Raw genomic sequence first — 13,986 nt, 5'->3', positions numbered from 1 at the left:
TGACACAGGATATGCAAAACAAACCAAAACACTTCTCTTTGTAATATAAACAAAGTTTATTTATGCAGTAATATCAATTAATAATTAATATAATGCAGTCAATAAACTTCCGACTTACAACTACAAACTAAATAGTGATATGATTAGATATGGAAATAAAAATAATGCTATAACACATAAGGTGGGAGGGACGCGCACAAAATGGCGGACGTGACTCTCGTGGAGAGTATGTCACGTGAGACTTCCGGCCAGGGAATATGACCGCGAATGGGGGCGGAGATGGCGTCTACCAGTTACCGCGTGTATCCGCTTGTATGATAGCTTAGGGACAAAGCTGGGCTTTAACATTTAAGCTATCTACGAGCCAAAAATGTGTGCCAGAATGTTTGTGAGGGGTCGCGTGTGTGGTTAGTATGAGAGAGAGAAGTGACGGCCCTAAAGCCGATTTCACGATCGTGGGAGAGAAAACAGCTGTTAGTTCATCGCTCAGAGACGTGGTGGACGGCTCGTAAACAGTCCCGCGTTATTTGACTCTTTAATGGATGAACTCAGTTGCTGTCTCACCCGCGATGGCGAAATTGCACAACAGTCCAATTTGGTTGGACCACAATACAGCAAAACAAATTTGTGATAATTAATACCCTGAGTATTAATAATGAGCGGACATGGCTGTCCGTAAACTGTACAAGCAAAAACCTTGAAACACAAGAATAACACACTATAATATTCTATCTCTGCCCAGACATAAACCTCTTACTTGAAATCGCATGAGGACACAGGTAGAATGTGTTTTCCTCTGTCCTTTAACTCTGACCTGGTTCCTTGAGGCTCGGGTGATGACGGGAGGCCGTTTCCTCGCTCTGTTGGCAGGCGGTACGGCTGTTGATTCTCGGCGGGCTGGTGGAGAACTCAGAAATGTCGACTTGATTGAAGATGGAAGAGAAATCTTTAATCTCTTCACTTCTGTAGGCAAACGGATGAAGATGCGAATTGCTCGGCAGTCTCCTTTGGATCCGTTAGAGTGTTCGGTTGAACACAGAGTAATCTCAACTCGTCCAGCGAGATGGAGATTGTATGGCTACAGTTTCAAGTCGGACATTACTTCCTTGTGCCACGAGGTTGCACGTGTGAGCAGCGTTGAACTCCATCCACACGCTGCAAACAAAGTCGCTGGAAGCAAATCCCAAAAGCATTTCAGAGGTATTTCAACTCCTGATGATGTCATGTTTGAGGGACGTTCTGTTGTGTGCCTCATCCAATAGGAGTTGAGAGTTCAATCCTTTAGTGAGCAAGGCTTCATGGGATTTGTAGTCTTTTTTGGACTCCCTTTGTTTGATTTTGGCGCAATTTTATCAGTATAATTTACGACTGTGTTAGGCCTGCCTTTGTCTTCTATCTGAATACATGAGGCCCAACACTGTTGAGAGCTGACGGGATGACGGGCTTTGATCAGGTTATCCAGGTAAATGGCTAGTTTGATGAATTCATCAAGAGATCTCCATGCTAGTTCCGCTTGAATATCAGGATTTAACCCTTGATGGAACAACAGTTTCAAAGTGTCCTCCAACCACACTGTTTGTTCTGCTAGTTTGCGAAAGGATAAGGCTAATTTAGCAGCAGACCTTTTCCCCTGTTTTAAACACAATAGAAGTTCTTCAGGGTCCTTACCACCCTCAGAGTACTCAAACTTCCCATAAACGAGCTAGGAAGTGAGACAAGGAACACTTTAAAATGTTCTCATGACTCCAAACTGCCATAGCCCAGTCTAGTGCCTTTCTTGACAGCAATGATACAATGAAGGAAACACAAGCTTCATCACTGGGATACATTTGAGGTAGTTGAGATAGAAAAAGCACACATTGTAAGAGAAATCCTCTACACTTTCTGGGTGATCCGTCAAACTTCTCTGGAAGCGAGAGTCGAGGATTAACAACAGCTGTAGAGTGCATTATGCTGCAGGCTGAGTTGTTTGTGGAAACCTCCTTCGGAGATACTTGTGGGTTTGGCTGCACGGATTTAAAGAGTTCTTCCGTGATTGAGGTGAGTTTGCACAGTTGCTGATGGTGACTGGTAAGCATAGCTGCTTGTGCTGTAACAAGCTTGTGTAACTGTTGGAAAGCTGCTGAATCTAAGTTTGGCGAAGTCTTCTGTAGCAAAGATGCCGGGGCAGTGGTGTTAAGATCCATGTGCACTTTAATAACAGAATAAATAGTAAAATAAAGTAGCAAAATAAAGGGAAAACAAAAGGCAGGCAAGGGTTCGGTACACAGGCAGAAAATCCAGAAAGGCAAACCAAGTAAATCTGAGAGGCAGAGGGGTAATCCAGTAAACAGGCAATAAATCCAAAAAACACACAAGCAGGCTGGGAAATACAAAGAACAGGCAGTAGTCAAAACACAGGGAAAACAGGAATGGTAAATAACACTCAGAAATTTAGACCAGGCAAACAAGACTTCACAATGAATGCATATAAACAGGGATCTTAAATAGACAGAGCTGATGTGGAACAGGTGGGTGAGTAATCAGTCTGACTGGAGGATTATGGGAGATGCAGTTCGTGAAAGTTAGTACTCTGGGGATGGCAACCTGTGGCGGCGTACAGGAGAGATAGCAGGCGCTGCAGGTGTAACAATATACAGTATATATATATATATATATATATATATATATATATATATATATATATATATATATACTGTATACAGTTGTGCTCAAAAAGTTTGCATACTCATGTTTTCTTTAAAAATGGTACATATATTACCAATTCTCCAAGGGTGAGCAGGCAAAACACATTTCTTTTATATCTTATGGGATTCATATTCAACTGTAGGTTATAACAGAATAGCACAATCATAAAACAAAACATGGCAACAAAGAAAAAAATTAAATGACCCTCGTTCAAAAGTCTGCATACCCTTAGTTCTTAATGCTGTGTATTGCCCCCTTTAGCATCAATGACAGCGTTCAGTCTTTTGTAATAGTTGTCTATGAGGCCCCAAATTTTTGCAGGTGGTATAGCTGCCCATTCGTCTTGGCAAAATGCCTCCAGGTCATGCAAAGTCTTTGGTCATCTTGCATGAACTGCACGTTTGAGATCTCCCCAGAGTGGCTCGATGATATTAAGGTCAGGAGACTGTGATGGCCACTCCAGAACCTTCACCTTTTTCTGCTGTAACCACTGGAGGGTCAACTTGGCCTTGTGCTTAGGGTCATTGTCATGCTGGAAAGTCCAAGAGCGTCTCATACGCAGCTTTCGTGCAGAAGAATGCAAATTGTCTGCCAGTATTTTCTGATAACATGCTGCATTCATCTTGCCATCAATTCTCACAAGATTCCCTGTGCCTTTAGAGCTCACACACCCCCAAAACATTAGTGAGCCACCATCATGCTTCACAGTGGGGATGGTATTCTTTTCACTATAGGCCTTGTTGACCCCTCTCCAAATATAGCGCTTATGGTTGTGACCATAAAGCTCTATTTTGGTCTCGTCACTCCAAATTACAGTGTGCCAGAAGCTGTGAGGCGTATCAAGGTGTTGTCGGGCATATTGTAACCGGGCTTTTTTGTGGCATTGGCGCAGTAAAGGCTTCTTTCTGGCAACTCGACCATGCAGCTAATTTTTGTTCAAGTATCGTGGTATTGTGCTCCTGGAAACAACCACACCGTCTTTTTCCAGAGCAGCCTGTATTTCTCCTGAGGTTACCTGTGGGTTTTTCTTTGTATCCACAACAATTCTTCTGGCAGTTGTGGCTGAAATCTTTCTTGGTCTACCTGACCTTGGCTTGGTATCAAGAGATCCCCGAATTTTCCACTTCTTAATAAGTGATTGAACAGTACTGACTGGAATTTGTAAGGCTTTGTATATCTTTTTATATCAGACACTAATTGCAATTTAAAAAGCCACAGGTGAGGGAAATTAACCTTTAATTGCCATTTAAACCTGTGTGTGTCACCTTGTGTGTCTGTAACAAGGCCAAACATTCAAGGGTATGTAAACTTTTGATCAGGGCCATTTGGGTGATTTCTGTTATCATTATGATTTAAAAAGGAGCCAAACAACTATGTGATTATAAATGGCTTCATATGATCACTATCCTTAAGTTTTTTTGCATGATCAGTCATATTTTCAAAATCAATGCCAAAATTTCACAATTTCTGCCAGGGTATGCAACTTTTGAGCACAACTGTATATATATATATATATATATATATAGATAGATAGATAGATAGATAGATAGATAGATATTGTGTGTATATAATTTTTACAGATTTCAAAAAAATTTTTTTGTCAAATTAGGAATTTTTCTGAGGCTCCATTTGAACAAAACGTGCCTTTCATCAAATGTATTTTTAACATAATTACCTTGACACAGAGTCATGAGGGTCTAAAGGGTCATCTCAATAAAGGTTTTTCTGATATCAGTTCAATTAAAAAAACGCTTATTTTTAAAATAATAACAATATAACAATTGGCCAAAATACTTATGCTTATTATTTATTGATTTATCCCTTATTTTAATTTTAATTTATTGTTTTCAAAAATGTCAGCCTTTCAGCTAGACCTTGTTCTTGTTTACAATCTCTGGACAGTTATACCACCTAAAGGTTTTTGACTTTTGATATGTATATAAAAATTATTTTTAATTCAGAAATGTATCATACAATATGTCTAATGTATTATAAAATAAGTAATAGTTTAAGTAGTATAATAGATCTGGACAAAAAACTGTCACATTATTCACCCATTTCCTGATTTTTTCTAAATTAACCATGAAAATCAACCAGACATGTTTGTCCCTTTTCTGAACCTTTGATGTTTTGACCTCCTTTCTCCTCAACGCCATTGAATTTATCAAAAGCTGGGGGGAAATTTGAGGACAGAACAGGATGAACTTGTGTGTAACACAGAGGTGAATCCAACTAAATACTAAATAAGATAAATATTCTTTTTCCATGTTACAAAACAAATTATTCTGATGATAGTTGCATGCAACACTTTCCACAGTTCATCGGCCAGACATCCATATGAATATAGTGAATCACAGATCAGACCACTTTATACACAAATGTTCAATTGTGCAAATGGCATATTAAAATCTACTCTTTGACTTTGAGGGTCTCAAGAAAGACCATTCATCTCCCAGTCTTAAAAACATAGACAAGTGTCCAATTATGGACCTACATTGATGTAAGTGATGTCAGTCTTGAAGTATGGACATGGAAGGCACAATAAGCAGATGGAAAAGCCTCTGGCAAGTCCGTCCAAAAGGCATCTCAAATTCAGACATTCAGTCTGTTGATCGCCACTTCGTAGTGGTGTCTGAAAATGAGCATAAATGAAACCACAGAAGCCTGAAAATGTTTTGCTGCAGTGTTTGTTTAAGTGTCCGGTCCAATGTGTGGTATATCTTCTGAATATTACAGGATAATGTCTGGCACTAAGCTAAATGCCTTTAGCAAATGCACAATGTCCCAGCAGACTTAGACTTCTTCAATCTTCAGTTGTTCACTTAATTGTTAAAGAAATGCGCTCTGGTTAATGAGGGTGTACACCCCAAACATGACATAAAATCTCTTCAGACCTAAGTGAGGGGAGGGAGAAACAATTTGTGTACAGTTACGTCAACCATGGTCCCTATTGCATTTCAGCATTCCTTACTCAGTGCTATTTGATTAACTGCAGCAGATGTAAAATTGGAATATTTCTATCTGTGGCCAGTGTCTGTCAGCTGTATATTCAAAGAGCACTTGTCTACTAACTGTTCTGCTCATAGAGGAACCACACATCTCAACCTTCGCTGTTTCAGATGCCTAATGGAAGCGTTAATGCATTCTGAAAGCATCTGGTGTACCACTCCAATGGCATGAATGATACCAACAAACAAAACATTATTTTATGCAGACAGATATACAACATTTCTGAGGGATAGTTGGCAGTATGAATGCTGTTTTATTGGATTTCATTTTATGAATGTTTAATTAAAGATAGAAAGAAATGGAATAATCTTTTATTTGTGGTTATTTATTGAAATGATTGCTATTGACAAACATTTATCACCTAAGTGTTTCAAATGGAGATCAAAGTTTATCAGTAGGTTAGAGCTCTTTAGCAGTCTTCTGAACACATCACTTATCACAACAACAGGGATATTATGATAAATTAGTTAATTGTTCAAATCTGTTGACACTTATCCTTTGCATTGGCTCCTAATCTAAATGTAGATGCTAATTCAATAAGCCGGTGTTGAGTTTCACTTAGAATTGAATTAAATGGAACTATATTCGATTTGTCAGTGGTTGTATGACGTAGTAATATAATTAAGGGAACACCTCTCCATTCTATAGGATCATACTCATTGTACCCATCATAATGGACCGTAAACACTTTCCTGTGGTTCATGAAACTTGAACATATTCAAACAATACATATGATGTTGATGGGAGGAATTTAAAAAGATAGTGTCAAGTGAAATGATGGTGAGGGAAGTGTCAACATGCATTGTGGAAAGAAGGTTTTAATAAAAGCATGTTGATGTGGATGGAAAATGATCAGGAGGGTTTCTTTTAAAATTATAGTGTAGATTCTTACTTAGCCACACTAAAAAATATAGGAATTTTATTGCATATAGATGATAAAATATCAAACCAAGTGGCAAACAAATGAAGCTAGACCTTTAAGAAGAACTAACTTCACTTGTCTTTTTGTCATATTTGCACCCATTATTTTTCAACCAACTGGTTCCATGATCATTTTTAGTGGATGAAGTTAGTTTCTCTCAGGTGTCCTAACAGAGTATCCATAGGTTTAGTTTATCAAATTAACTGACATGTTCCAATAATGTTCAACAACCAGAGAATGTCCAAATATTTTTGTCTTCATTTTAAACAGTATATCTATTTTTTATTATTTTTATTTTTTTTATCATTTAAAATGTAAAAAACATTTTTTTTTTTTTTTTTTTTTTTAAGAGTGTTGTAAATGATTGTAAATAAATGCCATTTGGTTTGATATTTTGTTGTCCAGTGTGTTGGAATTCATCCATTTTTAAGTGTGATTTAATTGTCCAAATACTTATTGGAGCAACTTTATATTTTAATGAAGTATAACTTTTTTTTTATCTATCATCAAAGGCCTTGTTTTAAGTTGTGACTGTTTTATGGTTTTATAGTTTCAGAATAACATTAACTCTTTCAGAAAATTACAATTCTTACCTGCTGATCTGAAATGCATGTCTGCTTTCCTCATCCTGAAAAAAACAACGGATCTTTTCTATGGACGCCTTTAACATTTTCACTGACTCCACATATGACTCATGTGATATATTTCATGAAATCTAAATTCACATGAAAGTTTTGTGTGGGTAACAGACCTACAGATTGAAATTGCACATGTTTTTAGCCAATGACTGTGTCTTGTGAGACACAAAGTTTTATTCCTGTAGGGGGCGCCTGATGCTCTGAAAACCAAATCCTCCATGCATCTGCATTTAAATCTCAGAATATTTTATATCCCTTTGGATACATTTTACACTGGATAGTTATTTTTAATAAAAACTGATAATTGCAAGGATTCTTATATTTATACTTTTATAAAAGCACATTAATTTTGGTAACTTGTGTATTATTTATTTGAGCTGTAAAGTTGCTTAAATCATAATTTTTACAGTCGTTTGATGGTTTTAGGTGTTACATCGTCATGGCAGTAGTTGTAAAATTGGATATAACTTTACACAGAAAATGTTAGTATTTGATTTTATTACACCAAAATCATGTTAAAACACATATTGTTTATGTCTTGTGTCAATACTCTTGAAATAGTGAGTGTTTTAACATTTATGGATTGACCCCATTCACTTCCATTGTAAGTGCCTCAATGGAATCCAGATTTTTGCTTTTTTTTTTTAAGAAAAGGAGGGATGGGGAGCCTGGGTAGCTCAGCAATTAAAGATGCAGACTACCACCCCTGGAGTTGTGAGTTCGACTCCAGGGTGTGCTGAGTGACTCTAGCCAGGTCTCCTAAGCAACCAAATTGGCCCGGTTGCTCGTGGTCGCTATAATGTGGTCCTCGCTCTCGATGGGGTGCGTGGTGAGTTGTGAGTGGATGCCGCGGAGAATAGCGTGAAGCCTCCACGCACGCTATGTCTCCGCGGTAACGTGCTCGCAGCTGAGATGGACTGTATGCAATACACTTTCATAAGGTAAGTGGCCTACAATGAATAAAATCATAGCAGAAACTCATTAACTAATTTCCCTAGATTTCAAGTTTTGTTGTTCAGTAATCTCCATCATGTATCCTGTAATAATAGAATATGTACCTTGTGGTAAAAAAATACCTAGGCCTATATATATATATATTATAATATAATACCTATGTATTATTACAAAAAGGTATGCAGTGTATGTTCTTGCTAAATTGCTCACAAATATAAGATTGTCATTTAGCATAATAGGTCATACATACCACGTAATATTAGAATAGTTGCACCTTAGTTATAAAATACTTGCAGTATAAATTATTTGTAATTTTCCAGGTTGTTACCCCTTTATTCCCCAAACGTTGCATATTGTTCCCTAATACCTACACATTAGTAATTTATAGGTACACTATTATTACAAAAAGGTACGCTGTAAATTCGGTGTACTTACGCTGTAAATTGCGGGCTGTAATCTAAAGAATTACCCAATTTTTGTGGTAAACAACACTCTGTCACAAATGCTGTTGTTTGAGCTTAACTTGTATTGAACCTGTAATGTTCCTTCAAGCACATATTTACAAAGTTTAAATAATTTCTTTATAACACAGAAACCAGACGTACAAACATTGGGCATACAGTTTGGAAAAGGGGCAAAAGGCTAATCGTGACTATTTCACTCATTAGTTCACTTTGCACACAAACATCAACACAATACACTGCAGTGAATGATGCCGTCAAAACTGTGGATAACGTGTATGATATTAAACACCATTGACAAGCAAGTGTATTTATAGGTGCAAGGCCTGTGTGCATGGCAATGAATCCAAGGACTCCAAACCATGTTACAGCGTAGTGAGAAAGGCTTTAATAAGCCGGTTTTCCCTCCATTCTCCATTTTAATCCAATTCTGAAGGACTGACTTTCCGGCTCCTTCTTGCTAATGGAGTGTCAGATCACACTTCCAGCAGCTAAAAATACCCATCTTCAGCCCACCCTGTGACGAGGAGAACAATCTAATTCAGTTTGGTTGTCTTCATATCCAGTCAGTCTTGAGGTGTGATGTATCCTCCCAGGCCACAGCAGCTCTGGTGAAAATCGTAAGGCGTCAGTGTGGCGGGGATGCCCAGCGAATCTTCGCACTACCGTGGAAGATAGCAGAACCTCAACAGAGAGAATTCAAAATATTATACTGAGAAAATAAAATGATTATGCTGTGGTATCTGTGTATATGATCACTTATTGCTGTATTTGGTCCAGTGATGTGTATTCCTAAACCAGACTTTGTGCATTGTGAATCTACACTGTAAAAAATGTCTGTAATTTTAACAGTAAAAGACTGTAAAAATGCTACAGTAAAAAAATTGTAAATTGGTTAACGAGTACTTACCATAAAATATACGTAATTTTTTATATATATATTTAAAAAGACAATACTGTAGTTTTACTGTAAAATGTTGAAAAAATGAAATTTTTTTGATGTAAAAAGTATGATTTTCCCGTATAATTAACGATAAAATGTATATTATGTTTAACAAGAAAGTACATGTACTTTTTACGGTAAATTATTGTTAAAATTATGGTAAAAACAGTAATCGGCCGTTCCCAGAATTCCTTGCGTGACCCATCACATTCATTATATTTTATGGGAATAGTTATGATTCTTCTTATCTTTGATATCACTTATCTACATTAGGGTGTTCTGTGTTATATTTGATGCAGTTTAGTTAATGTTTATTGCATTATTTAAATTTCACATGTGTTCCCCTGATGGTGTTTAGTGTTTGTGTGAGTGACACTGAGCACTGTCTCTTCATGTTTATTGATCATTGCTCTTGGAAAGGCCACTATTGATGAACTTCATGTCATCATGTGCCCTTCTGTAATTACTATGGTGAGTAACAATACATTATAAAGTGATAAGCTGATTTTTATAGTTTCAGAAGGTTAATATATTAAGTTTATCATTTAACAATATAAATGACTGTTCTGCACATTTTAAACTGTAAAATATACAGGTTGTTCTGTACATTTGTTTACATTTTTATTGTATTTGTTTACATAAATATTCTGGCAACCACAGCTGCCAGTTTTTTTATTTTTTATTTATTTATTTATTTTTTTTAACTACAGGATTCTTTTTTACAGTGTACACATCCAGTACTGTAATAATAATGGGAAATAAATACACTATAAGGCCAAACGTATGTGGACACCAAAACATTACAACCTTATTTAAAGCATTTAATTTCAAAACCATAAGAATTAAAGGGAGATGGTCTTCTCTTTGCTGCAATTACAGCTACCAATCTTCTGAAAAAGATCAGCATAAGTCTGGTGCATATACTGGTGGTTTACATAAACTAGGGTATGTGGCAGACTCTGCCTTCCTTACCAAGGAGGAAGCGGGAACCAGAGTGTACAATCAGCAGAACTTCCTGGAGGGGAGGTGTTGCCCTTCTGGCCATCCTTCTGCCGGCAGGTCTTCCCCGCCTCTTTGGACCCTGGGAGAGACAAGGGGAGGGAGAGGGGAGAGGGAAAGAGCGAGGGGGAGAGACAGAGAGAGAGAGAGAGAGAGAGAGAGAGGAGAGAGAGAAGAGAGAGAGAGAGAGAGGAAAAAGAAACACTCCGGTCCCCAACCACGCCGCCATTCGGTCCTCGGTCAGCTGGGCAGCGGTCCTCCGTGACACTGGGCAATGGCACTGGACCTCGCCACCTGGCGGACGGCAGCGAGCTTCTCCTCCTCCCGGTAAGTGTCAGCGGCTCCTCCGCCTCCTAGCAGATGGCAGTGAGCTCCCCAGCCCCCTGGCGGACGGTAGCGGCTCCTCCACCCTCTAGCGACCGGCAGCGGACTCCTCTGCCTTCGGGTGAACCGCTCCAGTACCACCGTATCATACCTCCTTGGCATCGCCACCCTGCCCCAGCGGCGAGGGCTTTTCTGATGGCGCGTCTTCCTCCTATCCTGGGTTTCGGCACCACTATGGCAGACTCTGCCTTCGCTACCAAGGAGGAAGCAGGAACCGGAGTGAACAATCAACAGAACTTTAATTTCAAACTCAAATTTAAACAGTACAACGAAACATAGACACACACACACAGACACGTGCGTCTCTCTCTCTCTCTAACTGGCGTCTCTGGCTCGACCTTATCCCCCTCCCGGCTGATTAGGACAATTCAGCGCCAGGCTTGCTTCCTCACGGCCTGGCCACGCCGTCCTCCTTGTCACAGGGTACAATGGGGTAAAAGGCTCTTTTGATTTTATTTTCTCCCAAAACACTAAAAAGCATAAAAAACTACCTCATTATTTTCCTAAACATCTGTTTGTCACTACGAACTGCCAATGTTTTCTCTTCCATTAAATCATTTTGTGTAATGTCTAAAGGTTGATTTTGAGTATTGATCTAATATTTAATATGTTTTAAAATGTTATAAATGTATGTAGCTAATGAATATCCTGGAAATTATCACATTTATTTTGAGATAAAATACTTACTTGTCATTTTCAATTTTGTTCAAGGAGATTATATCAAACAATTTTCAATAAATGTCCAATAAGTGAAAGGATATTATTTGGGGTAAAAAGCCCCCTGTTGCAGGGATAAAGGCCCCTATTAAACTCATTGTTTTTCTTAAGTGGGGCGAACTGATTTATTATTAAGAATGTTAAAGTGGGCTCACACTGACTGATCCAATCACAATGGAGATAAAAACATTTTTTATAGAATGCTTAATATGTAATGAAATGTAAAATGTGATTGAAATGAACATGAAATTATGCACCCTTTTCTGAAGTGGTTATTTTGAGGAAGCATTATCTTAATTTGTTACAAAAAAGAAAAAAAATTTGTTGTCTCAAAAGTATTCGCATAAATTGACTTTTGCCCTGGTATGTACACTATATCACTATAACCCCCCTAGGGGCCTTTTATCCCAAGTGAGGGAGCCTTTTACCCCAGGTGAAAGCTTGAAACAGACGTGCTTTAGAAAAGCAATGACCTATTTCTCAGGAAAATAGCGAATTGTGCTTTGCTCCACTTCATTAACATACAATACACCCACAGTTTGCACGCCTACACCCACAATAGCACAAACACTCCCACCCTCGCCCATTTGCGCTTTGCACTGGCATGAAAATTGCACTTAGAATTATTGGAGCACATAGCGCAAGTTTTAATTTTTGTGCTTGGTTTAGTGGGTTGAATTTTTAGCCAACACTGTCATGCTGTTAGCAAAATATGACTGACATTGGATTATAAGTATGGTCTTTATGGTTAAGCAGGCTGACCAAGGAAGTCTGGCTGGTTAAGCTTGCTAAGAAGCCTTTTTGCAGTAGGTCTAGGTGGTTGAAATAGTCTTCAGAACTGTTGATGGTTTGTTGATTTTTCCCAGCAATTTGCCTTAATGATTCCATGAGTCAATGGGAATACCATGTTGAAATATGATGATGTCCATTTCTTCCCTGAAGGATTAATCCAGCTTTAAAAACCACTGCAAAGTGTGCCTCTGTTGTGTAAAGATCCTGTTCTAGAAGAGTGTTAATGCAATGTCAATGTCATTTTTTTTTCTTATGTGATCTGTCTCTTTCCAATAGAGTAATCTCCGTAATCACTGGTCACCACAAAGCACTTTCTTTCATTCTCAGGTTGCTGTAAAGTACCCCCATTTGGACCAGTCATAAACATTTTCAGCTGACCAAGCTAACAAAATATCCCATTAAAAGGGACCTATCCTAATGAAATTACAAGCTTTCAAAGAAACTTAATGTGCAGCTTATAGAAGGAGAATTAGTGAAATGATTTTACACTTAAAGGGATAGTTCACCCAAAAATGAAAATTCTCTCATCATTTACTCACCCTCATGCCATCCCAGATATGTATGACTTTCTTTCATCTGTTGAACACAAACGAAGATTTTTAGAAGAATTTTTCAGCTCTGTAGGTTCATACAATGCAAGTGAATGTAGACCAGAACTTTGAATGTCCAAAAAGCACGTAAAGGCAGCATAAAAGTAATCCATTAAGACTCCAGTGGTTAAATCCATATCTTCAGAAGTGATGTGATAGGTGTGGGTGGGAAACAGATCAATATTTAAGTCTTTTTAACTATACATTCTCCTCCCTGCTCAGTAAGTGGTGATATGCACAAAGAATGCAAATCGGCAAAAACAAAAGAAGACAAACTGAAAGGGAAAGTGAAAATGGAGGTTTATAGTAAAAAGAACTTAAATATTGATCTGTCTTTCGCCCACACCTATCATATTGCTTCTGAAGATATAGAGTTAACAACTGGAGTCTTATGGATTACATTTATGCTGCCTTTATGTGCTTTTTGGACATTCAAAATTCTAGCCACCATTGACTTGCATTGTATGGACCTACAGAGATGAAATATTCTTCAAAAAATATTTGTGTTCAGCAGAAGAAAGAAAGTCACACATCTGGGATGGCATGAGGGTGAGTACATGATGAGAGCATTTTCATTTTTGGGCAAACTATCCCTTTAAGTTGCCAATATGCTTGCAACATGTCTTCTGTCTGCATTTCCTACAAATATATACTCATTATGATTTTTGTACACTTCATTTAATATGTAACAGTGTTGAAAAAATGGCATTGCTATATATGAGCTAGACATTTTATTTAATATATTAGATTGTTTGCAGATGCACTAAGGAGGACTCATTAACATTCATCTAAATTAGATTAGGTGGGCTATGGTCTTAATTAAATAAGTGGAGTTTCTAATGAACTTGAATGGAAAGCCCCTTCTTATTGGAAGCTGATAGCCACACCC

This window comes from Myxocyprinus asiaticus, chromosome 16 (genome assembly GCF_019703515.2).
Source record: "Myxocyprinus asiaticus isolate MX2 ecotype Aquarium Trade chromosome 16, UBuf_Myxa_2, whole genome shotgun sequence".
NCBI lineage: Eukaryota > Metazoa > Chordata > Actinopteri > Cypriniformes > Catostomidae > Myxocyprinus > Myxocyprinus asiaticus.
This window is presented reverse-complemented; position numbering follows the sequence as displayed.